Source organism: Mixophyes fleayi, chromosome 1 (assembly GCF_038048845.1).
Source record: "Mixophyes fleayi isolate aMixFle1 chromosome 1, aMixFle1.hap1, whole genome shotgun sequence".
Taxonomy (NCBI): domain Eukaryota; kingdom Metazoa; phylum Chordata; class Amphibia; order Anura; family Limnodynastidae; genus Mixophyes; species Mixophyes fleayi.
In genome coordinates this window covers 148,645,708-148,671,639 of record NC_134402.1, presented here as the reverse complement: position 1 = coordinate 148,671,639, position 25,932 = coordinate 148,645,708, and the positions used below count along the sequence as shown (strand labels likewise).

Below are 25,932 nucleotides of genomic sequence, written 5' to 3'. Positions count from 1 at the left end.
AAGATTGGGAGAGCCATGTTATACTGCCTGTTTGCAGTTATTATGTTTAATTTAACATTAAATTGGCATTTGCCTTTTCTTTCTCCCCATGTTTCTTTAACATTATTTCTCATATTGCTTTAATAACCCAGCTCAATGTAAAATAAAAACACATTTGCCAAGTTCCAAATTTGAAGCAAATGTGATAATAGCATAAAGAAAGTATTAAAACATACTTATTCTTTATTTTTTTGTAAGATTTGAAAAATGCTTTGATAATACAGCAGTAAGCAGTTAAATTATTGCCAGACATATGACTCTAGCGGACCACAATACCTCCTATTATTAGTGTAATGAATTGCATCTGTTGGGTATGAAAATGGGAATTTCTCTTTCCTTTTGTTTTTAGCATTGAAACCTTTATCCTGCACTTTTTCTGCCCCTGGAATGTCTTCTTTTCCAGATTTAGGGGAACATTCCAAGCTCAGTCTAATTTTCTACCTAAAATATGTCTTTGGCCTCTAAGGTGATCTGTGCTTTTCCATATGTCAGACTAGTAATGATGAATTCCATGAAGTGGCTGGAAGACAGCAATTTGTACTGCTGGCAGGAGCCTGACTAGACAAAATGAACCCATTTCAGCTCCACACCCATGCTGCCAATGCACGGAAATAGCATATACATACCATTTCACCAGATACTCCAGTTTATGATATTTGAGCTGCAGATTTAATCATCAGGGTTTTTGTTATTATGATGAGCAGGCCTCCAGCTGAAGACTACTGGATAGCAGGGGAGCCTCAGCCATCATTACCTTTAGCCTACCATCTCTAATCACTTCATTAGAGCACCCGTGGATTTCCTCCAGGTGCTCCAGTTTCCTCCCACACTCCAAAAACATACTGGTAGGTTAATTGGCTGCTAACAAATTGACCCTAGTGTGTGTGTCTATCTGTCTGTCTGTCTGTCTGTCTCTCTGTCTCTGTCTGTGTGTGTTAGGGAATTTAGACTGTAAGCCCCAATGGAGCAGGAACTGATGTGAGTGAGTTCTCTATACAGTGCTGCAGAATTAGTGGAGCTATATAAATAGATGGTAATAATAATAATAATAATAATAATTGTACTCAAACTCTTTACATATTATCCAATAACTGATTTCTTGAAGCCTTTTGTCTTCAGCTGTCTTTTCCATAGTGACTACTTGTACCCATATTCTTAGACTTGTACCCATTTCCGGTGGCAACACTGTTCTGTAGGAACCAATGGATTTATTTCAATTCTTGCAGCACAAGCAATATGGCTGCTTCCACATACATTAATAAATTCAATTATGCAGCTAAACAGTGTTCTTTGTGCAGAAAAACCTCTTTCTTTATGTTTTATTAACGTAAAAGTCTAGCTAACTTATAGGCACTTTATGCTTTTAGATGGCTAGTATCTGAAACTGGGAACATTCTTAGCATCTTTGCTTTAAATTTCAGCATATTGCTTATCTAGTGAAAGGTAATTGATAATGCCGTTCTCTACAAAAGAAATAACGTAGATGGTTATAATCATAAGACATATTGTTTTCCAAATGAATGCAGATTTCACTATTCATTGCAACTACAATATCACCATCAACAACATTTCTTAAGAGCAAATAAACCCTAGGTGGAATTCTTAGTTTAGTTTAGTTCGGCATCTGTGTTTTTACTGTGCATGGTGAATGTATAAGCCAAATTACCAGCTGGATTCTTGTGGAGTTTACTACTCTGCAATAAAAAACAAAATATGTCAAGTCCTAATAATATTTGTATCAATTATTTCTAGGATGTTAGTAGATAATCTATATTTTAATTAGCAAAAAATGGCACACAAATGTTCCAGGTTACAAGGGGTACATAGTTTATTGCAATTAAAATAATTTTGCCAATATAACGAGATCCACTAATAATATGTGGCTAGGAAGTTTTTAAAAACTGGAGTACAAGAGCATAGTGATGCATATATCTATGTACCTAAACTGCTTATAAACTATCTGAAATTTCTGTGTTGATTTCTTTCAGTATCAAGGACTGTCAAGTAGTAATCAGTCTTGCAGATTTGTAAACACAGCAATTTAGTAATGCAGAGCAGTTATAAACTGTAGGCAAGGCTGTCTTTATTCATTTTAGAATGTGTGATACCAAATACCAGCAGCAGTAAAACAGTACACCAGTGACTTTTCATGCTTATTTCTTATTTTTTTAGATCTGTATATAGTCAATGAAAGCCAAACAACATGCACACTTGAATGCTAATAGGAGGTTAGGATGCTAGCTAATACTAAAAATAGTCTTTATACTGGTGCTTAAGTTACACAACACCAGGCTGCTGCAGAGCATGTGTCCGGGATCACTTTCTACTCTCGCTGTCACTAAGTAGCCCGCAGATAGCTGCAGGTGTGTAACATAGGAGAGGATAAAGAAATGCCATGTTAGAGCTATGATGACAGCCCCAAATATTTCATGGAGTGATGATGGGGGCTGGTTAGATACTCACTTCAATTCATCAAGTAAACCAACTCTGTCTATCCACATTGACAGTATTGATATTGCTAAATCATATGCGTGTGTATGTGTATATATATATATATATATATATATATATATATATATATATATATGTATACGGCATACTTGGCAACTGTGTGGTGGGAGGACAGAAGGGGACAGGGCGCTACACATCAAATCATTTTGGTCCTGCCCCCACAACAAAACTGCATTTTGTCACGGGGGGTGAGGGGAGGGGGCAAAATGGCAATTCACCATGTATAGCATGATTGAGGGTCCAGATGGACAGGATGTGGGAGAATTGCCTGTTCTTCTGGGAGACCGGGAAAGTGGGCAAGTATGGTATAGGGTGGTATGCCATACCGCCAGTTCTCCAACAGCCTTCATAGTAAAACTATCAAATTCCACTCCCTTACATACATTCTTGTTACATTTTCCACACCGCCATTTCTAAACTTCCACCTTGAGCACTGACTCTTGAGATATATATATATATATATATATATAGAGAGAGAGAGAGAGTATTTTGTGAGTTAATATTTGTTGAATGGTTGTATTTAAAATGCAAAAAATACATTATAATTAGGAGCAACAAACACGTCAGCTGGGTATTGTAGTGCACCCAGGTCCACATAAGCAGTATGACACATGACGTATTTAGAATTGCATACTGAGCAGCAATATGCTCCTGGACACTATTTTAAAATGCTGGCAGTTTTGTGGACTTACTTATCCTGTCTGATTCTGTCTATTAATGTACTCTTATTTATTACTTTGGTGCCATTTGTCTGATATTTGTTTGTCTCAGCTCATCTATTCAATCACATGCTGCCTATATTTAACCAGTTTTATCTGTCCCTGCTTACTGTGTCTATGTAAAGTAAGCATATACAGTACGTATGGTGGATATAAGATATGTGCAGTGCTTAGAGCCAAAATTCACAGTTGTTTATGATGTGAACAATCAATTAAATGAGATTAATCTTGCTTAGAAGTTGCTTAATTTATGTCGGATACCCACAGGTGGATCCTTTGGTATCTTCAATAACCAGTCTGTGCCTGAATATGAAGCTGAATAATCACTGTCATGCACAGTGCGATGATTGTTTTTTGTTGAATTATTTTTTCTTTTTTAATATATTCTAAGGGCCTTATTCAATAATTAAAGTAAGGCAAAAAAAGGAGTAAATTTTCTGTGGGGCAAACCATGTTACATAAGTTTAATATTGGCTGTTTTTTCATGTAGCACACTAATAATTACTACCCCAACTATAAATCTGTCCCCACATTTTAATTTTATCACCCCCTCCAATGCAATATGATCTTATCCAGGTGCAAAATCACTCCTTATTTAACTTTAATTTCCTTAATGAATCAGGCCCTATGTCTTAACAACAGTAACATGTTTGTCCCATATACTTTCAAATTATTTTCTGTTTGATTCCTCTACACAACTGTTGGCATAGTATTCCATGGATCCATCACCCTTTTCTGGAAATATTATATTACCTTCCAGTCCTCCATCCTCCAGTTTCGAAGTGTGTCCCCTTATTGTAGAAATAATTTTATTTTTAAAAATACTGCTTTCATGAACTCTGTTAATAGTGTTGAGGTATTTCAATGTTTCTGTCACATGACATTGGTCCCCTCTCTCCAATAAGTTGTACATGTTCAGCTCTTGAAGTCTTTCCTGGGAAGATTGTTATGCAGCGCATGAGCCATTTAGTAGCCATTCTCTGAGCTTTTTTCTATTTTATTAATGTCTTTTTTGGAGTTAAGGCCAGAACTGTGCACATTGTTTAAGATGAGGTTTTACCAGTAACATATAAAGTGACAATGTAACCTCACTATTCCTGCTCCTAATGACAACCAAGTATTTCTATTGGCATTTCCCACTGCTTAACTATACCGCTGTTCCTTGGCTTTGTTGTTGTTGACATTACATCATCATTCATTCTGTATTCTTTCAGATTTATGTATCCTACATGCTATATTTTACATTTCACATTTTAATGTAATAAATTTAGGTTCCACACTTTATTTAATTCCTCTCTGAATATCAGAATATCCTCTGAGTATCAGCCCTATTATAAATCTTTGTATCATCTGCAAAAATAAACTCTTACCCCTGCAGACCACAAGTAAGATTTCTAATTAACACAAAACAGGACCCCACTACTGGCCCCAGAGGTACTTCATTGGTTACCAGTCCTTGATCAGAGCTTTCACCATTGACTACAACACTTGGGACTAGATCTACTAAGCTGCGGGTTTGAAAAAGTGGGGATGTTGCCTATAGCAACCAATCAAAATCTAGCTGTCATTTTGTAGAAAGCACTAAATGATTGAAAGCTAGAATCTGATTGGTTGCTATAGGCAACATCCCCACTTTTTCAAACCCGCAGCTTAGTAAATCTAGCCCTTGATCTTTATTCATTCCATTATCTTTGAGTCAAGTGCGAGAATTTATTTATTGTGAGATATTGTATCAAATGTTTTGCTAAAATTTAAATAGCTATATCCACTGATCCACTCTGATCTATTACTTTAGTTACTAAATCAAAACAATTCAATGCATTTGTTTTACATGATCTACTAGCATACTGCCTTGAATATGGTCATTTTATTGACTCTAAATAGTTCAAATTAATTTCTTATTTTAGTGTGAGATTCAAAGGTCTATAGTTATCATATTTTTCCCTGCAGTAGAACTACATTTGTCCACTTTCCAATCAGCAGTGATTGGTTAAAAGTAAGTTAATGGCGCTGTAACTATTACTCTTAGTTCTTTTAATACTCTTGGATATAAACTATCAAGACCCATTGACACATCTACTTTTCATTTTGATAGTTCAAGTACCACCATGTCTGTAGCAAATATATTTGTTTTTACAGTACATTAGAGTATATATTTGCCCCTCTAGTGTAGATGACCACTTTGAATTGCCATTAGTTAATACAGAGAAAAAATTGTTATCTGGGCAGTCTATAATTTCTTTGTCTCCTTCACCATGTCCACCCCCAACAGTTTTTAGTCTTTCTATTACTCCTGTTATTATTTTTACTTTTGGTAAAGTATTTAAACAATATTTTGTCATCATTTTTTACTGACTATGCAATCTTTTCTTCTGTTTGTGCTTTAGCGTATTTTAGTCTTTTATACTAGCTTCATAGAACTTATAACTGCCTCTTCCGTGGAGAACCATATTGACTTTGTCTTCCTTGTGCTTTTTTCCAAACATATCCGGCACCAAGTTTTGATGCATTTAATAATGAGTGTTTGAGGTTACTCCTCTGTTCCTGCACTCAACCTATCAATTCCCACCCAATCAGAGAGTCCCATAAATGCCTCTCTAAAATCTAAAACCTTTGTTTTGGTGCTGGTCTGCTTTACCTGTATGTTTAACCAGACTGCCTGATGATAACTAGACCCCAAGTTCTCTCCACAAATGTACATCAAGAATTGCTTTCTTGCATGTCTGTTCCCTAACTTATTGCTTGAGAGTTGCCAGCATTCCAGATCATAACTACTACTGGCTCATTTAGCAATTGGCAGAGTACAGTCCACATCAGGCATATTGAAATCTCCTATAATTTTCCGTTACCTTCAAATTATATCTTGATGAATACCTCTATTAATAGTCTCTCCAATTCTCCTCATCTTGTACTGGTGGTCTATAAAAGTTCTTTTAAAAAAAAAAAAGAAAAAGCAAAAAAACTTCAGCAGTTTCTAGAGTGAACCAAATACTCTCAAACCTATCTGCAGTAACTTTTACTTAAATAAAAAGCATGTTATTTTAGGCAAGTGGTCAGGACCCCAGAGTTCAATGAGTAAGTACAAAGGTGTTCCTTGTGTTTGACAAAATTAATTTAAAGATTATCAATTCCTGATTGCAGAAGATATTGCACTGTCCATAACGAATAACATACAGTCTTAGGGGCATATTTATCAAAATAGTGTAACGCCCTATCACCAATGAAAACAGGGGTATTCACCAGGGATCGGCTTTTTATCATATTGCCTTATACATCAAAGTGTTACCGATATTGCTGATACTAAGCCTCTTAGGTGGGAAGATTATTTTGCATGGGGAGGTTATTCTTTCACTAAGTAAGTTATAAGTTTCAATAAGTTTTTCACTGGGCTTTCACTTTTACTGCGCATGTGAGTGTTGGCTATTTGGCTCACGCATGCACATATTTGCAAAGACTGGTCCGGCAGAGGTGTGACTTAACCCTTAACCATTGTAGTTGAGATTTTTTGTTTAGTTGCGGGGTTAAGCAGCAATAGAAAACCATCCTTTACCGCAGTTGGGTCTGTGTTGATAAATTGGCCCCCCTAATTCCATTCCATTGGTGACTTAAATAATTTGTTGGCATTTGTTGCCAAATAATTTATCTTGTTGTTAAGAAACTTTCTATAATTCGGCAATTAATGAATGCATTCTTTATACTGCTCAATAATTCATATTTAGTAAAATAGTTTCATATTAAGTGGTTTGGCAGCACGAAAAGCAGTGCCATGCCTCACACCTGTTAAAGTAAGGTAGCGAGTGCCAGTCATCTTCTTGTACTGGCATTTTATACAATTTATAGAGCATGTGTTGGAAAGTAAAAAATATAAGCCTTCCATTTTATTTAAAAATTAAATTTGGAACACTACCTCTTTTGGGCAAGTTGCCCAACCCTCCTATACCCTCCTGCATCTATGCTCTCTGCATGGGTACCACACGGCTTGCAGTGGAGATCAAACACTGCCACCCTCTTAAACATTGGGGTTTTTTTTTTGTATTTTAAGCAGCATGGGAGGCAAAGCAGTCATGTTTAATCAGAGTTTGACATATAGGACTCTCTGCATGTTAGATCAGCAACGAAAAGTGGTTTGAATGTTTCCTATAAAAGGTGAGCATGTATGTTTCATTTCTTCGCCTGATTTGGGCCCCTGGAAAGGCATACAGCATCTGTATAACTGGCAGTGAAATGGTATTTCCAGGCAGACACTCTGTTGGAGGGTAGTGAGCCAATCCACTGCTTTGTCTGAGCAGCTGAGAACTTCATCTGAGTATTACCATGGTGTACGGTAACAGACCTGTTCCATGAGCAAGTAAAGTACTGAGCAAGTGTCAGGGTCAATATTTATAGACCGCTACACTGCAGCTTCGGATACTCACACTGTACAGAACAGCGAGAAGCAGGGAAGAAATCTACCACAGAGAGTTCAAGTGGTTCTGATTTTGCCTTTCTTTATTTCAGTCATCACGTTTGGCTTTTCCCTCTTGAATTCACAACGTTCATCCTGGAAGCAATGAAAAGAGGATTGTGAAGTATACAGTGAGTAAAGTTTTTTTCTTGTTTGTTCCTTGTCTGAGCACAACACAGCAGGTGTTCTCCTACAGTGTCCTGGTTTAAGCACAAATAGTATACAAATCTAACAAAATGTGACATTTACAGCTTCCCACTTATGTCTTCTTTTTTCTTTCTATGTTATTTGTACTTGGTTTAACCCCATAAAAACTCAATATACTTTATGTAACATACATTCAAATATCTATCTACCTATCTATGAAAATGTATACTTTTTCTGTTCCAGAGTAATATATTATTTTATGTATTGTATTTAAATATTGCTTCTACTACTACTACTAATTATTATTATTATTATTATTATTATTATTATTATTTACAACTTGAGCTTTTGAGTTTATTTTGGTAATACTAACAGGACAAAAATATCAAGTAAATGTCATGTGTTCTTTATTTACCACATTAATAGAATAATTCTTGATCTGTTATTTTCTGATAGATTTATCAAACCTTGTAAAAAAGCAAAAGTGGTAGTTTTGCCCATAGGAGCCAATCAGATTCTTGCTATCATTTTATAGAACAGTGATGGGCAACAGGTGGATCCTTCACATGCGATCTACAGCTCCTTCCTGCTTTATGGTCAGATTTGTTTGTAATAACTGGTAACACTTATTTAAAATGCCTGCTGATATGTTATTACAGATTGAGTTAAATACATTGTGCGGTCCACACGTCTCCAGAAGTGTGTCAGGTTGCCTATCGCTGTTATAGAATGTACTACATAAATGATGGCTAGAAGCTTGTTGGTCGCTATGGGCAACACCTCCACTTTTAGTTTCATTCTGCAATGTTTCTGATGCCTATCTTGCTGTACCTGATCACACTAATGATGCTGATTGGAGATCTAGGGGTAAATGTATCAAGCTGAGAGTTTTACGGCGGGTTTGAAAAACCAATAAGATTCTAGCTATCATTTATTTAGTACATTCTACAAAATGACAGCTAGAATCTGATTGGTTGCTATAGGCAACATCTCCACTTTTGAAACCCGCAGGAACAGTCTCACCTTGATGCATTTACCCACTAGTGTTATACCAACAACTGTTAGCTATTGTCTAATAACACAGCTGGTTGTCTACAGGACACACAGGCTCACTTGTGATCACCTAAGGTTTACTTTTAAAAGCACTGATATTGCCACTGTAAAAGGTGTTTTTCATTATAAATAATCTTTCTAGCAAATATTGTTCATTCTTTACCTTTCCCTTCCCTTCTCTTCTCTTACCTTCCCTAACTGATTACTTTGGTGGTATTCCTGACTTCCCATCAAAGTAATAATATAGTAAAGGGGGGGAGGTGTTACAAATAAACCATTTTAAATACAGGTTGTTTTTTGCATTGACCTAACTGAATATTATTAATCACTACATTGATATTTCCTCAATATTTTGGTCAATGTGTCAGGTTAGGATGCAGTGCTTACATTCAGATGTATGTTCTATAACAATCAGTGGTATGAGACAGTACTGACATACATAGTATTGATTGAATGTGTTTTTGGAAGCTTCTCACAGTGTAGCAGACGCTATAATTGTTAAGAGCGCATATTATCAGGTGTATACATTATTCACATTCTTCAATGCTTACTGAATTTTTGTCATTTAAGAATATTTTCATAGAAATCCAAGGCACAAAAGGGATTCTGAGTTATACTTTTGCAACAGCTGAACAACCATAGGTATCACACTACTGTGACTAATGTCTTCAATGTCCTTACAGAGCAGCCCCAGGGTCACGGGAGTTTGGAATGAGTACACCTAGACCATCTTCTTACATGTTATTTTATTATTATGGGAATTGTCCTAAAGTATCAGCAGACATAGAAAAAGTACTGAACAAACGCTCTTTTCCAGGGTGTTTTTCTTTCCATTACACAAAATAAATTTGAACAGAATCCAATGAACATTAATGTTTCAGACATCATTAGCCCCTGTGTTTGTGTACTCCCACCCATGCTGTAATATAAGCTTAAGGTTAGCAGTAACACAAGAGATCTATACATTGGAACATGATTTGTATATGTGTCATAACTTACCTCAGGAAGATGAATGTCTTGCAATAACACAGCATTTCAGAAATACGCTTTATCTGGGCTCGAGTGAGTATTATGTCTTGTAATTCATAGAGAAAAAATGAACTTTGGCAATACTATCAGTTTTGCAAGTTTGCTCTGATGCATGCATGCTGATCTTTCCACCTAGACCACTTGTGTTAGATTGAGATACAATCCACCAGATTATAAACGTGCGTAGTGCAAATATCCAATCAAAATTTGGGTTTATTCTTGCTTATTACACCATGAGAAATGTAACTGAGAGCAAGTACTATTCATGTCTATGTTTGTTTGCATAGGGTTATTAAGTTAGTGCACATCTGTTTGCTATATTTATTAACATTGCTTTTCTTTCTCCAAACCACTAAATAGATTCAACACTATATTTGCTTGTCATCAATACTGGACTATCTGGCTTGCTCAAACATTTTTTGGCCACTTGTCTTGTTATTTACTTGTTTTAGTTGGATAAATCTATAATCTTTCCAAAGTGTCTGTCATACTAACAGTAAAGACTAATAGTAACGCTAGTTTCATATGGATGGGAGAAGTTTGGAAATGATTGGCTACAGGCCCCACTATGTGCTGCATGGTTTGGGATTGTGTCACATGGTCATCTGGTGAGCTCATTCTTCCCTCATTGTCATCTCTCAGGCGTAGGAATTGTTAGGCAGTAATCTTAGAGCTGTTATTGGTTACAGCATTATGTTTTGGCTTCTATAATGAGCACCCACCGTTTATAATTCACTATACAGGAAATTCAAACTTAAACCTGTAACTAATAACAGGACAGGTTGCACCTTATTAGTATTGTTAGAGCGATATAACAGTATTGGAGGAGCAGGTGGCATTTTATGGTATTGGGTTGTTATAGTGGCATGATACTGTGTATGCTGGCATCATGGGCTGTGATGTCAACATAGTCTTGTTACGAGGGCTTGTTATGATGGTGCAAAGTTGTATATATTAGGCCAGTGGTTCCCAAACTTCTCAGTTTGAGGCACCCTTAGGGACACCATCATTTTTCCATGGCACCCCTAAGCCAAAATAATTACCGGATAGTCCCATTTTTTAAGTAGTTGGATCAAAATGACGTAAGATGTATTTAGACTCATCACTTTGTGCCCCTTCATCATATTACTGCGCCCCTTCAGAATAACACTCTGTGTCCCCTTCACCATCTCACACACTGTGTCCCCCTCTTTGCCATCTCACACACTGTGTCCCCCTCTTTGCCATCTCACACACTGTGTCCCCCTCTTTGCCATCTCACACACTGTGTCCCCCTCTTTGCCATCTCACACAGTGTCCCCCTCTTTGCCATCTCACACAGTGTCCCCCTCTTTGCCATCTCACACAGTGTCCCCCTCTTTGCCATCTCACACACTGTGTCCCCCTCTTTGCCATCTCACACACTGTGTCCCCCTCTTTGCCATCTCACACACTGTGTCCCCCTCTTTGCCATCTCACACACTGTGTCCCCCTCTTTGCCATCTCACACACTGTGTCCCCCTCTTTGCCATCTCACAGTGTCCCCCTCTTTGCCATCTCACACAGTGTCCCCCTCTTTGCCATCTCACACACTGTGTCCCCCTCTTTGCCATCTCACACACTGTGTCCCCCTCTTTGCTATCTCACACACTGTGTCCCCCTCTTTGCCAGCTCACACACTGTGTCCCCTTTCCCTCCTTCAGCGTCTCTCTCTGTGTCCCCCTCCCCCCCTTCAGCGTCTCTCTCTGTGTCCCCCTCCCCTTCTTCAGAGTCTCTCTCTGTGTCCTCCTCCCCTCTTTCAGCATCTCTCTCTTTGTGTCCCCCTCCCCTTCAGCGTCTCTCTCTCTCTCTCTGTGTCCCCCTCCTCCCCTTCAGCGTCTCTCTCTCTCTGTGTCCCCCTCCCCTCCTTCAGCGTCTCTCTCTCTCTCTGTGTCCCCCTCCCCTCCCCTCCTTCAGTGTCTCTCTCTCTGTGTCCCCCTCCCCTCCTTCAGCATCTCTCTCTCTCTGTGTCCCCCTCCCCTCCTTCAGCGTCTCTCTCTCTCTGTCCCCCTCCCCTCCTTCAGCGTCTCTCTCTCTCTGTGTCCCCCTCCCCTCTTTCAGCGTCTCTCTCCATGTGTCCCCTTCCCCTCCTTCAGCGTCTCTCTCTCTGTGTCCCCCTCCTCCCCTTCAGCGTCTCTCTCTCTGTGTCCCCCTCCTTCCCTTCAGCGTCTCTCTCTCTGTGTCCCCCTCCCCTCCTTCAGCGTCTCTCTCTCTCTGTGTCCTCCTCCCCTCCTTCAGCGTCTCTCTCTCTGTGTCCCCCTCCCCTCCTTCAGCGTCTCTCTCTCTGTGTCCCCCTCCCCTCCTTCAGCGTCTCTCTCTGTGTCCCCCTCCCCTCCTTCAGCGTCTCTCTCTGTGTCCCCCTCCCCTCCTTCAGCGTCTCTTTGTGTCCCCCTCCCCTTCTTCAGCGTCTCTTTGTGTCCCCCTCCCCTCCTTCAGCGTCTCTCTCTCTCTCTCTGTCCCCCTCCCCTCCTTCAGCGTCTCTCTCTCTCTGTGTCCCCCTCCCCTCTTTCAGCGTCTCTCTCCATGTGTCCCCTTCCCCTCCTTCAGCGTCTCTCTCTCTGTGTCCCCCTCCCCTCCTTCAGCGGCTCTCTCTCTGTGTCCCCCTCCCCTCCTTCAGGGTCTATCTCTCTCTGTGTCCCCCTCCCCTCCTTCAGCGTCTCTCTCTCTCTGTGTCCCCCTCCCCTCCTTCAGCGTCTCTCTCTCTGTGTCCCCCTCCCCTCCTTCAGCGTCTCTCTCTGTGTCCCCCTCCTCTCCTTCAGCGTCTCTTGCTCTGTGCCCCCCTTCACTCTCCATTCCTTTACTTACCTTCTTCCTCATGTTCTGCAGTCTTCTTTCCTGATGTCCTCTCTGCTGCTGCTGCTGCTCCTTACTGACACTGTCGGACGTGATGACGTCACGCCTGGTAGTCAGTGAGAACAGTGAGTAGGATCTGTTTTTTCTTTGTTGTTTTTTTGTTTCGTTTTTTTCCGAGGGCGATCTCAGCACCCCTGTGACAGCATCGCGGCACCCCAGGGAGCCGCGACGCACACTTTGGGAACCGCTGTGTTAGGCATTCAACAATATGTGGTAAGGAGTTGCCTATTTTCTGTCATGGGCCAGTTATTGCCTTTTAAATTGCATTTGGTGGTACAGTATAACTTTGTTGGGCATGAGATTATTATGAATGCATAGAAAGTAGACAACCTCCCAAAAACACCGCCATGCTGTCTCCACTACCAACCACAAGAGCAAGTTGGTACCGGTTTAATGGAACCATTTACATGCTTTTACAAGCATTAAAAACGCTGTTAAAGACATGATTTTTGATGCCAGTTGGTAAGGGGCCTTAGGTTTCCAACATGTGAAAATACAGGTAGTGTAAATATTTCAATTATTCTTCTGTTCTTATTGATTCATATTTTCTACTTATTTTAAAGACATGTGTGATTGGTACATTTGATATAGGTAACAGTTCTGCACATAATACAAATATTAGCAAATAATAATAACAGCTGAACTGTTTCCCAACAGAGTGCGAAGGATATAGGCAAACAGTATCTACTAAACTAGGTAGTTACAGAAGCCATAAAATACTAGTTGGAACACAGTGCGATGTCAGACGACACTACCATAGATCTTCCATGGAATAATGCTCCTTGTTTACAGAGCTTCTGCATTATCTAAGATGCAGGCAATGTATAATTTAAGCTCCAGACAACATAAATGTCACTGGCTGACAAATATAAAATAAAATGTTGAAAACTAATCTTGCCATGTTTATAACGAAATAGCCTAACAATAAGGTAACGTTGAAAAATGGTGTTTAGCTATTGCTAGTCCTTATTCAAGGTACATATCTGTTTTTTTTATATATTCAAATAAATCAACACAATGTACAGAAATGACTTATCTACAATAAACTTTCTGTTTCTCAGGTTATCACAAATTATTTAGTTTGCTAGAAGTAAGCCTACAGTATAAATATGAACTAATATGGTCTACTTCAGTAATGTATTGCTAACTACCAATATCTGATATCATCTGTGTCTTTTAAACTTAGTTTCCACCTTTGTGTGTCTCAACATTCCATGCAGATGCTTCATAAAGTGGCATTCTAATTAAAAGTAATAGACTGCAAATATCAGGATTTTTAGGACAGAGTGGAAATAAAGGGTAATGTGAACAAAAATGTTGGCATACATTTAAAGGGGCTGCTAATGTGAATTTGGGGGGGGGGGGTTGCATAAGGGAATTCATAACTGCAGGTCTGGACAACACCTATCGAGCCTGGTGCCTCCATTCTGCAGACACAGCCCTGATCCCTCTGCATACTCTTCATGCACTGTCGCTTGAGAGTATACAGGATTGGAATTTAGTAATTATGGGGATAGGTAGAGTTTATTATGTCCTCCTCCTCTTCAACAAAGTGGACATTTCCTTTAAACATAAGTCAATTTAATGGTTCAAAGAGGTCAGTGCAATTTAATGTGGTGATAAATGGAGACGTTAATAGTGTTATTCAGTTTTTGGCAATATGTTGTATGTTGAGACTTCTAAACTTGCAACAAAAACTGGAGGTGTAACTCTAAAAATAATAAATTGTCCCTTTTCTCCATGTTCCATCTGTTTGTGAAGGTTCATTGCTTAAAACAAATGATCTAGAACCTGTTATTAATTATTCTGCCCCTCCTTGTCACACTAAAAATTAAAAGCTAGATTTTAAATTACCAGGCATATTGTATTAGGCCCTTGACCTGGGAAATTGCTTGTTGACCTTTTTTTAGAATTTATGGACCATTCTTTAATCACAAAAACTGCAACTTTACTGATTTCAGAAGCCAAACACATATATCTTAAATGTTTTTCTTTGAAGGAAGACTTATTTTTTTTTTCTAGTTTGTCCAATAACACTAAAGCACTTTCTCCAGCCTCATCACTATGATAATATATCAGCACTTGCAGTAACAGTTGTGTCTAGTGATTTCGAAACACCCTTCTGTGTGCAGTGTCAAAGCCTTGCTAGCAAATTGAGTCTGACAATCTGAATAAACTACACTGACCCAGGACATAGAGTTCTGATGAGTTCTCTCAAGGTTTTAGGACATTTTATTTGCAAATGAATCAATGTAGGAACTAGCTGAACATTGTTACTTTGTAGCTGTTAAAGATAAACTGATGACTACAAGTCTGAAAGCTTGTATGCACTTCAAGCTCGTCATTGTGTTTCAGGGAAACTCAGGGAAATATATAATGTATTGGCTTAATGATCATTATTGGTTGATGGGAAAGTTTCGTATATATGTATGAAATTACACAGTTATTAGCCAAGATGCTTTACAAAAAAATTGTTTACTTGTAATAGAGATGAACAAATCGGATGCAGTTCCTTTCATGTGACAATTGTCAGAATTGGAAAGATTTTATTGTTTCATAAAAATATATATTTTTTTTTAGTGTATTCACATTTGTATATTATGTATGTTTTTCAGTTGTTCCGTTTCTTTTTGTAGAATTGTTTCTAAATGAGGAAACTTACATCAAAGCAAAATTAATTTGTTGGGCTCTAACCAATGATATTTATAGATACTTTAAATCCTCTAAAAAGTAAATCTATCTATCTATCTATCTATCTATCTATCCCTAGGGAGGGGAACAGCTGGGCCGAATACCCACAGGACTACCTCTTGAGTTCCATCCAGGCTCCCAGTTGTCTAATGCCTTCTGATAAATCATCAGCATGGTTGTCAATTACTTGTCCCCATCATGTAGACAGCTTGAGAATTTATGACATAACAATTCTTTCTGGTTACATATAACATTTTAATACATTACCTTGTTTATTGAGTATACGTTTGTTTGGAGGGTCTCCTAGCTTACAAGTGTAGTTAAGAAAACAGAGGTAGTGGTCCAGCTGGTTGCTTTCCAACTGGATTAAATTCTTTGATAAATGTGAAGTTAATATTTGTACGCCATACTCCCCCCCTATTTTTTCCATTTTCTGCCCTACAAAACAGGAATAGATCTAAATGAAGCACTGGTAAGTTGGAACATATTATATCCAAGAAACACAGTTGAGGAGCAATCAAAAATAGCTTAGATATATGCACATAGATTGTTTTCTCTGAAACTTCAGCTCCATTTAAATGTTATTTCAGCAACAATAATCATAAAATTTTTAAGAGCATGGGTGGGTTGCTTTTTATGGAAGGTTCCAGTCCGTGTTAGGTTTCAGGCTGAAGCCAAAGTTTATTCTTGTTATATTTGTAACAGATTGAACCTGAGAACAGAGGCTACTTGTCCTACTAAAACTCCCGCTCGGCAGAACAGACGGGCTCATTAACAGGTCAGCTAATCAGGTCGTAGTTTATGGAAATTGCATGCTAAATACGCAAGTCTTGGCTCAGTTAAATATTGAGCTGAACATGAAATTACAGATGTGCCTGGAGCAGTGTTTATGTTATCTGAGTGTAAATTTCCTCTCAATAAAAGAGTGGTGGGCTACCTTAACTAATGAGGGGGCCTTAGCTTTACTCCACACATGGACTTAAGACCTGTGTATGTGTCTTTATCACACACAATGTGTCATGGGAGCTATGAAAGAAATTACAAGAATAGCTTTTCCAGAGTTACATGACTTTGTACTGAGGTATCTAGCTACACATTATTTCTCGATTGGAGCCATTATGGTCTTCATGAAGAGCGTCTAAAATGGTTATGGTGAGGTATAAAATACAGTAAGATACTTTCTTTGCAAAGACAACATTGACATGTTTCCCAGCAAGGCCCCCCCCCCCCTCAAAAAAACCTGGAAAGCCATGAACGCACTGATGCTTGTAGTTCTACGTACACAAGCATTATCTTGCAGCCATGGGTATGCTCCTGTAGTTATATACAGTCCAGCATACCCAAGCAGTTTATGGCTTCCAGGGAACGGTAGTGCCACACAAAAATATGCTGAATTCTTACATTTAACTATTGCCATAACAGATATAGACACAGATGTTGGGAATAGCCCTAGTGCTCTCAACACACAGATGTTTTTTTAGGGTGATTCTGCATTTTATTTTTGTGGTCTGGATTTTCCTAGGGAATTCAAGAACCTGCCAAACAGGCAGTGGCTGGGTCACATTATAAAAGGGGACCTCATGCTGCGGGTTTCCCTGTTATAATGTGACTCGTCAGCCGTCATTGCCCAGCGCTAGTTACTTTTGCTATTCGCCTCCCTGCAATTGCTGCAGCTAGTGCAAGTCTTGATCTCTGGTGCTTTGATTACTTTTTGGGGGTTGGGGATACTGGTTTTTTAAAGAATTATTAATTTATTTTTTTTAAAACAAAAACACAATTCATCATCATAGGGGGGAATTCAGTTCCCCCCGAAGTACCGCCGCGTAAAAACTATTACCGTTATCTGCGAGCAAAAAGCCGGCGTTGAAACTACCGTAATAACATTGTTTAAGCGCACTATTGCCATCAGAACGGTAATAGTGCGCAGGTCACGTTACTTTTAACATTAACGCGGCCAATTGAATTCCGACCATAAAGTCTAAATGAGCCTCTAAGTCAGTCTTAGCCAACCTGTGTCTCTCCAGGTGTTGTGAAACTAGAAGTTCCAGCATGCCCTATTGTCTGGCTATCTACTGACAAAACATGCTAGGACTTATAGTTTCACAACACCTGCAGGTTGACCAAGCTGGCTCTAAGTATTTTATTGCCATTATGACAGCTAGTTGGATATCAGCCAGCAGAGGAGCACTTGTAGCAATCATTTCACCTACTTACTGCTACATTGTAATACCAGTACACAATTTACTGTATCTAGACGGTTCATTTTTGTTTTACTGCATGATTGATGTCAGACAGAATTTTAACTTCTTTAAATAATCATCAAAATGTAGCACAAGCACAGATTTGGAAAACCACACAAAAAAAATTGAAATCTATCAGTAATTGCATTGATTCGGGATTGATAGAGTTGTTCATTTTTTATATACTTTTACAGCTGTACAAACATACCTATTTCAAATACCAAAATTGAGGCTAACAGTTCAATTTGCCAGTAGCATTTAACACTTTGTCGTGAGCTCAGGACTCTGGACACATCTGTATTTCATTTATTTAGTGAGTAAAAAAATCCATTCTGAAGGATTTTACTAAGTGAATTAAAAGGCCAGGTTATTTTAAACCAGTAGTTAAACAGCCTTACTGTTTTTCTTCTTGCAGAACAATAAAGACTTGTATCCCTGATTTTACTTAATAAGGAGTTCAAAGAGAAAATACTGACAATATACAATGTTTGATATGGTATCTAAAATATAATTTACATTTTCAATATATTTAATACAAAATGCATTGTATTACTAGTTATATTATTTTGTTAACATGACACTCCTCTTCAGCATCTTTGATAAAACGTTTTTCCAGTCACTGTTGCAATGTTATATTTAGGGTTAGGCTAGTTACCCACTGGTGTACAAACGCTGCATCTGACTTGCATTATTAACACAAGTGCAATGTGCACATACACATGCAAACATTAAGCCTATTCTATTCTATGTGTCCATACCCATTTGTATTCATACTTGCTTGTGTGTGCGTTTGCGTTTCTTAGATGCTGCTTGTTAAACTTCAGTGCATTCAAAGCATGTCACAGACTTGAAAAAGTCCATTGATCTCTAATGAAGCACATTGTGTACATATTAAGGGTTAGCACAAGGAGTTGAAACAATAGTGTGCAGTATTTTTGCCATAGCTTTTATGACCCATTGATTCATACAGTCCATTTTTTTCAGTGCACTACATGTAGAAAGCCTATTAAATTGATTGCACAGCACTGATAATTGTTTTTTCCCAACATCAGTAGAGATTCAGTTAATCTCTATTGATATGTGATCAAAGCAGGGAGGTCCTAGGGCTCCCCTTCACCGACAGCCAATGACATTACAACTAGTGTGGGAAACTGGTTGTGACTGGCCGAGTGACTATCATTTGTTCACTATGATTTGCAAGTTGGTCTCCGAGCTGTTCATGTTAAACTTTACAAATATATATATATATATATATGCTTATTTACTTTTTATACTAAATTTGTATAATGACCAGTGGTCTTAACACCAGGGGCGTCGAGAGGAGGGAAAGGGGGGGCGGTTACAGATTACCAGACGGCCACCTGAATGCCTTCACTGGCACCCAGGCTTTGTTTTTTTAACTTAATTTACTTTTTTTTTGCCCTAAAGCAAAGGTAAGTACAGTGGACTGGAGGTGTCCTAATGTGTCCATGGAGAGGGTGGCGTGATTTGTATGGGGAGTGGTTTTTGTGGTTTGTCAGTGGCACGATTGTTCTGGGGCTGTGGAGCAATGTGTCTGGGTAGCATGGTGGGTAACATGATGTGTCTGAGGAGTGGTGCAATGCATCTGGGGGTTGGCGTGATGTGTCTGAGGGATGGCACAATGCATCTGCGGGTGTGGCAGGATGTGTCTGAGGGGTGGTGCTATCAGTCTGGGGGTGGAGTGATGTGTCTTAGGGGTGGCGCTATATGTCTGGGGGGTGGCATGATGTGTCTGAGGGGTGGTGCTATCAGTCTGGGGGTGGCGTGATGTGTCTGAGGGGTGGCGCAATGCATCTATGGGGTGGCAAGATGTGTCTGAGTGGTGGCGTGATGTGGCCAGGGAGGGTGTGATAAATGTAATGTTTTAATATACTATATGTATTACATACTGCGTGATAAAAATTATGAGGTGATCAAAAACCTTAAATTCAATAATGATGAGAGAAAATGACATAAAACATATATATATAATGATGTGCACACCTTTAATTAAATATGTATGATACATATATTAAATATGCATATGTTAGTGATGTGCACACCATCAATTTAATATATATATATATATATATATATATATATATATATATATATATATATATATATATATATATATATATATATATATATATATATATATATATATATACACACACACACAGTCAGGTCCATAAATATTGGGACATTGACACAATTCTCATATTTTGGGCTCTATACCCCACCACAATGGATTTGAAATGAAACAAACAAGATGTACTTTAACTGCAGACTTTCAGCTTTAATTTGAGAGAATTTACATCCAAATCAGGTGAACAGTGTAGGAATTACAACGGTTTCTATATGTGCCTCCCACTTTTTAAGGGACCAAAAGTAATGAGACAATCGACTCAAAAGCTATTTCATGGATATGTGTGGACCTGACTGTGTATGTGTATGTGTGTATATATATATATATATATATATATATATATATATCTACTATATAAAAGCCTAGTGGCGTGTCTGTGTGTGAAAAAAAAACCAACAAGCTGCAGCGCCACCTGCTGGGCGAAGTTATACACTGACCTACTAAATTCTTAGTGTGTGGAAAAAAAACTCAAAAAGGGCTGAAATTTGCTGCAGCGCCACCTGCTGGGCGAAGTTATACACTGACCTACTAAATTCTTAGTGTGTGGAAAAAAAACTCAAAAAGGGCTGAAATTTGCTGCAGCGCCACCTGCTGGGCGGAGTTATACACTGACCTACTAAATTCTTAGTGTGTGGAAAAAAAACTCAAAAAGGGCTGAAATTTGCTGCAGCGCCACCTGCTGGGCGAAGTTATACACTGACCTACTAAATTCTTAGTGTGTGGAAAAAAAACTCAAAAAGGGCTGAAATTTGCTGCAGCGCCACCTGCTGGGCGGAGTTATACACTGACCTACTAAATTCTTAGTGTGTGTGGGAAAAAAAACTCAGAAAGGGCTGAAATTTGGTATACTAAGATGTTTTTAATTTGTTAATTTAATTTGTTAATTGTTAAAAGTGTTTATAAAGATTTAAAAAAATATATATATATATTTCTTGAAGGAGAAGTGACAGTTGGGAGTGGTTGGTGGTTGTCGGGGGTGACAGTGGGGAGTGGTTGGTGGTTGCCGGGGGTGACAGAGCAAGAGGAGTGTGATACTCAGGACCGCTGAGAGAGATCCCTGTGTCTGGATAGACATCTGGATAGATGTGGCGATAAAGATGAAGGATGAGGTGATGGAGAAAAATGATGAGGTGGTGACATGTGGACAAAACCACGTTAAAAAAGGGCGCTTACGTCGGGAAGTAACGCTCTTCCCCTGAGGAGGCCTGGGCTAGGCCCAAATGCATGACAAGAACCTTTTTAACACCTTAAGTAGCTTGATTTGACTAGAATGCATGAGTATCATGCACGGGTTAACTTGTGTGTATATATGTGTGTGTGTGTGTATATATATATATATATGGACAAAAGTATTTGGCCATACCTGTTAATTATTGAACTGAGCTGTTTCAATCAGAACCGTTGCCAGAGGTGTATAAAATCAAGCACCCAGCCATGCAGTCTCCATTTGGAAACATTTGTGATAGTAACTGGATCATTTTGAAGAGCTCAGTGACTTCAAACATGGTACTGTCATAGGATGCCACCTTTGCAATAAGACGGTTCGTGAAATTTCATCCCTGCTGGATATTCCACGGTCAACTATAAGTGATATTATTAGAAAGTGGAAGTATTCAGGAACAACAGCAGCTCACCCACGAGACTGAAGACTACTTAAAATCACAGAGCGGGGTCAACGACTGTTAAGGCGCATGCTGTGTAAAGGTGCCAACCCTCTGCTGATTCCATTGCTGAAGATTTTTGAAATTCCACTGACATTAATGTAAGCACAAACACTGTGTGGCGGGAGCTTAATGGAATGGGTTTCCATGGCAAAGCAGCTGTATGCAAGCTTCACATCCCCAAGACCAATGCCAGGCGTCGGATGGAGTGGTGTAAAGCACACCAACACTGCTTCATGCTTCTCCGTTTGGCAGTCAGGTGGGCGAGTCTGGGTTTGGTAGATGCTGGGATAACGTTACTTGCCTGACTGCATTATGTCAACTGGGATAATGGTATGGGGCTGATTTTCATTATACTGGGCCACTGGGGTGTCAAATTTGTCATTGCCAGGTCCGATTTGTTTCCACCTTACCAATCTACCCAGAAGTCAGCTTTGCCCCAGCATTTGCAGAGTGATGCTGGTAGTTTATGGAGTGGGGGCTACATTTTTTTTGTGAATCTCCACAGAGGCTCCACCCCACACTGAGCTGCTGCTTCCCACTATGATAGGAATTTGCTACAAAGTATACTGTCTAGGCTAGTGCTGGTTTTCACTCTTGCAAGTGGACCACAAGCTGTTTGTCCACCTGTTTTAGTGGGAACCAGCCTAGGCTACAAAGTGAAGCGGCTGGTAATGGATTTTAGATGAGGGGGGCATGCTCTTTTTTTATTATTATTTACGTTCTAGCAGAGAACACTGCAATCCCCCTTGAAAAGAATGGGCTATTGAAACGAAAGAAAACATTTCTGTGTCGTTTGCTTTCTGGACATATTTGCATGCAAGCACACTCAGGGCATACCAACTCTAGGTGTACTGCACGTGAACCACATATCAGATACATATTCAAATGCATAGTGATTATATGTATTTTCATCTGCGATTTGTACATGCTTTATATAAGTGCAATACCAGTGGGAAACCACACTTAGATGATGAAAATGTTCTCCATCGATGGCACTTGCAGTGATAATACCTGCAGACTGTTATGGTACGCCATTAGAAAAAACATTTACAAACCGCTGTAGAAGATTGCCTTAAAATTAATTACAAAGTACAAAACTTTGGGGACACAGCTCAAATCCTATTTTGTGACATCATGTGCCTATTTTTCCGATAATGTGACTGATTTTTATGCAAAGCATAATGTAGCTATTGAGGTATCCTTTGGGTTTTAAAATGTTGTGTGTTTTAAGGGCAGGAGACGGGCAGATTCGGGACACTGACAACTACATGCGGGCTAGGCACGCTCCTGTGCCACTTATGTCCATATGCAAAAACACAATTTCATTTGTAGAGTGAGAGATTTAAGTGAGATTCAAGGAGTGGAGAGGGAAAAGCCTAAAAATGAACATAACACATAACATACCAGGATTCTGTGCTAGTTGTTGTTGTATTTAAACTGTGTGCAGGTGGTTTCTGAAGTATGTCGGTAATGTAAACAGTGAGACAAAAAAAACATTGCAATGTATCTACAAAATTTGAGGCATGGTGATGCTAAGCATGTAACATACAGCTGTGTCAACAGAATAATACGATAGCAGTATTCCGACAGGCAAACTTCTGTGTACATCGTGCTACTGGGAAATATGACTGCTTGACCGAGATACTGGTTTATTTGTTAGAGGTCCAAGAAGACTCTGGATTTTAGAAATGTATATGTACTACATTATCTGACTGCAGTGACAGATTAGTATACTAAAAATAAATAGGGATCACTGATCTATATGTTGCAAATAAATTAGATAACAATTGATAAAACATAGAAACACCAAACATTTTTTTCTCTCTGTTGTGCTATCTCTAATGTCTATGTCTAAAAATTAGTCGTGCAGCTTAAGATCAATAATTTGTATTTCAGGCTCCGTTTGCACTTGTTTAATAGACTAAAGCTCAGATGCAGCTTAGTTGCCAATATTTACAAATTTTGATGTTATCCAATCGGGTAGCATGGCTAGTGCATTTCTTTGTTGTGAAAATTATGTGAACCTCTAGTACTATCAGTTCAGTTAATAGGAAAATTAGAGTAAGGCTGGGTACACACTACAGAAAATTTCTCCCTTAACGATTTTAACAACGATTCAAACAAAAAAAAAAAAATCCCATAAGCATAACAATTCATGTCTACACACATTTTACACAATTTACCTTCAGATCTGTGCTCTTCATCTGTCATAACCATCGGCTGAAAAGATTCTGACTCTGCACACTCCATAGACATCTATGGAGACTGCCAGTCGTGAGTGCATACACACTGCAGAATTGGAACAACATTGTTGATCGAGATTTTTAGTTCAGTTTATAAATGAACTGAAACAGTACAATTTGCTTTGGAATGATAGTCGTTCATCGTTACAGTGTCGAGCCAAATGGTCGTTTATTGTGTGATTGGGTCGATAATCGTCTGAAAACCCTGTAGTGTGTACCCAGTATTGTGAAGCAATGGGATGACAATTAGTTGTGAGCTTTGGTGGCCCTTGCCTACTTAAAAATCTGACCTATTTAAGAAAAAATAGCCAGAGTCTTTTTCGGGCTTTACCAATCCACTGTCAGGTAGATAGTGTATGAAAAAGAGAGAATCCAACACCATTGTTACTCTCCCAGTAGTGGTTGTCCAACAAAAGTCACTCCAAAAGTAAAGACATATTACCCCAGGTGATCACAAAGAACCCCAGGGTAATGTCAAAGGATCGGCAGGGCTCTCTTGCACTGGATAATGTCAGTGTTCATTAGTCCACTGTTGGTCAACCACTGAACAAAAATAGTGTTCATGGGAGGATAGCAAGGGGGAAGCTAGAACTCTACAAGAAGATCATAGCTGCCTGTTTACAACTTGCTAAAGACCACATGGATGAGTCAGAAGACTCCTGGAAGAATGTTATGTGGGTCTAAAATAGAACTTTTGGCTTGAAAAAGAATTCTTCTGGAGGAAACCAAACATTGCATTCTAACATAAGAACATCAACTCAGCCATAAAACACATTGAATTCAGTATCATAGTTTGGTGTCTGTTTTGCTGCCACAGCATCAGGACAGCTTGCCATCATTGATGGCACTTTGAATTCTGGCTTGTACTAACAGATTTTATAGGCGAATGTCAGGGTATCCATCAGTGAACTGATGCTCAACAAAAGTTGGTCTTGCAGCAAGACAATGACCATAAACATACAAGTCAGTCTACAAAAAATGTTTGTAGTAGAAGATATTGGTTTTGGAAATTGTCAGCCAAAGCCCAGACCCTAATTCATTTGAAATGATGTGGTAGGACCCAAAGCAGTGTGTTCATGCGAGAAAACCCACCAACATCCATGAGTTGAAGCCTCTGTGGGCCAATATTCCTCCAAGCCAATGTGTGCGACTGATCAACAATTACCAAAAAGTTTGATTGAAGTTATTGCTGCTCAATGACTTAATTACTGGAAACATAGGTTTGCATACTTTTTTTGACAAAGAAATTTAATGCTGGATCATTTTAATCATAAAATTCTAAGGGGTTCACCAAATTTCTAGCACCACTGTAGATACAGTATGAAGATCATTTAATGCGAATAGTATTCTGTTCCATTTTCCAGCTTGTATATTATTTTTTATAAGCTATTTCAAAATAATGAGACAATGTTATAAGTCATCTTGGTATTCCATAAGCTGCATAATTGCACCATATATGTTTAAAAGTCCTTGATGACTTTTAATTTGCTAATAATTTACAGGAAGAAGTACTTATTTCCCTAAATATAATGTACAGCAGAATATTTTTTCTTAATGTGGACCAGTTATTTTCTCATAAAACCAAATTGGTATCTTTAAAACACCAGATAAAGGCATGTTTAAAGGGTATTAGGAACAAAAAAGGATATTTAAAGCATTATATTTCTCCTTTGAGTGAAGCAATGTGACACCTTTATCATAGGCCCACAATTCCCTAATGAACCATACAAGACTGCAGGACATTTAATATGAACAGCACATCAGACCTAATTATGTAAATAATTAGTAATTTAAATGAATGCTTAACATAAAAAGGCTTCACCACCACTATGAGCTTCTCAACAGACCTCACTGATTGAACCTATGCCCGGGATCCGTCAAACTAAATTTTTATTTTGAACTGTAGACATAACTTAGGAACACTGAAGAATGTGGCAAACCCATGTTGATCATTTAATATGTGATTCATAAGGTCAATGTCTGTTTAAAGGTTTGAATCATCATGACATTTGTTTGATTCGTATACTATAAAATATGCTCTCACAGTGATTTTCAATAGTTCTCTAACTTTCTTGCATTGTATTATCTATCTATCTATCTATTATTGTTATCATAGATATAATTTAAAAGAG

The 25,932-nt window shown here is 38.6% G+C and overlaps 1 protein-coding gene across 2 annotated transcripts in view; it reads left to right on the top strand.

Moving 5' to 3' along the window:
• The window catches only part of BMPR1B (bone morphogenetic protein receptor type 1B), a 349,352-nt gene that overhangs the window by 169,169 nt on the left and 154,251 nt on the right, over positions 1–25,932 (top strand). For both annotated transcript variants that reach the window (XM_075201541.1, XM_075201552.1), the window contains one exon: positions 7,767–7,844. The gene's annotated coding sequence lies outside the window, so the exon portion shown is untranslated. The remainder of the gene's footprint in view (positions 1–7,766; positions 7,845–25,932) is intronic.